Raw genomic sequence first — 1898 nt, 5'->3', positions numbered from 1 at the left:
AGCCAGCAGACACCTGAAACCTGACCTGCTCAGAGCAAAAAGCAGCCAGCAGACACCTGAAACCTGAAACCTGACCGGCTCAGAGCAAAAAGCAGCCAGCAGACACCTGAAACCTGACTGGCTCAGAGCAAAAAGCAGCCAGCAGACACCTGAAACCTGACCGGCTCACAGCAAAAAGCAGCCAGCAGAAACCTGAAACCTGACCGGCTCAGAGCAAAAAGCAGCCAGCAGACACCTGAAACCTGACCGACTCACAGCAAAAAGCAGCCAGCAGACACCTGAAACCTGACCGGCTCACAGCAAAAAGCAGCCAGCAGACACCTGAAACCTGACCGGCTCAGAGCAAAAAGCAGCCAGCAGACACCTGAAACCTGACCGGCTCAGAGCAAAAAGCAGCCAGCAGACACCTGAAACCTGACCGGCTCAGAGCAAAAAGCAGCCAGCAGACACCTGAAACCTGACCGGCTCACAGCAAAAAGCAGCCAGCAGACACCTGAAACCTGAAACCTGAAACCTGACCGGCTCACAGCAAAAAGCAGCCAGCAGACACCTGAAACCTGACCGGCTCACAGCAAAAAGCAGCCAGCAGACACCTGAAACCTGAAACCTGACCGGCTCAGAGCAAAAAGCAGCCAGCAGACACCTGAAACCTGACCGGCTCACAGCAAAAAGCAGCCAGCAGACACCTGAAACCTGACCGGCTCACAGCAAAAAGCAGCCAGCAGACACCTGAAACCTGACCGGCTCAGAGCAAAAAGCAGCCAGCAGACACCTGAAACCTGACCGACTCACAGCAAAAAGCAGCCAGCAGACACCTGAAACCTGAAACCTGACCGGCTCAGAGCAAAAAGCAGCCAGCAGACACCTGAAACCTGACCGGCTCAGAGCAAAAAGCAGCCAGCAGACACCTGAAACCTGACCGGCTCACAGCAAAAAGCAGCCAGCAGACACCTGAAACCTGACCGGCTCACAGCAAAAAGCAGCCAGCAGACACCTGAAACCTGACCGGCTCACAGCAAAAAGCAGCCAGCAGACACCTGAAACCTGAAACCTGACCGGCTCAGAGCAAAAAGCAGCCAGCAGACACCTGAAACCTGACCGGCTCAGAGCAAAAAGCAGCCAGCAGACACCTGAAACCTGAAACCTGACCGGCTCACAGCAAAAAGCAGCCAGCAGACACCTGAAACCTGACCGGCTCAGAGCAAAAAGCAGCCAGCAGCCAGCAGACACCTGAAACCTGAAACCTGACCGGCTCACAGCAAAAAGCAGCCAGCAGACACCTGAAACCTGACCGGCTCAGAGCAAAAAGCAGCCAGCAGCCAGCAGACACCTGAAACCTGAAACCTGACCGGCTCACAGCAAAAAGCAGCCAGCAGCCAGCAGACACCTGAAACCTGACCGACTCACAGCAAAAAGCAGCCAGCAGACACCTGAAACCTGAAACCTGACCGGCTCAGAGCAAAAAGCAGCCAGCAGACACCTGAAACCTGACCGACTCAGAGCAAAAAGCAGCCAGCAGACAACTGAAACCTGACCGGCTCACAGCAAAAAGCAGCCAGCAGACACCTGAAACCTGACCGGCTCACAGCAAAAAGCAGCCAGCAGACAACTGAAACCTGACCGGCTCACAGCAAAAAGCAGCCAGCAGACACCTGAAACCTGAAACCTGACCGGCTCACAGCAAAAAGCAGCCAGCAGACACCTGAAACCTGACCGGCTCACAGCAAGAAGCAGCCAGCAGACAACTGAAACCTGACCGGCTCACAGCAAAAAGCAGCCAGCAGACACCTGAAACCTGAAACCTGACCGACTCACAGCAAAAAGCAGCCAGCAGACACCTGAAACCTGACCGGCTCACAGCAAGAAGCAGCCAGCAGACACCTGAAACCTGAAACCTG

Source organism: Odontesthes bonariensis, chromosome 2 (assembly GCF_027942865.1).
Source record: "Odontesthes bonariensis isolate fOdoBon6 chromosome 2, fOdoBon6.hap1, whole genome shotgun sequence".
Lineage (NCBI taxonomy): Eukaryota > Metazoa > Chordata > Actinopteri > Atheriniformes > Atherinopsidae > Odontesthes > Odontesthes bonariensis.
Note: the sequence above shows the minus strand (reverse complement) of the source record.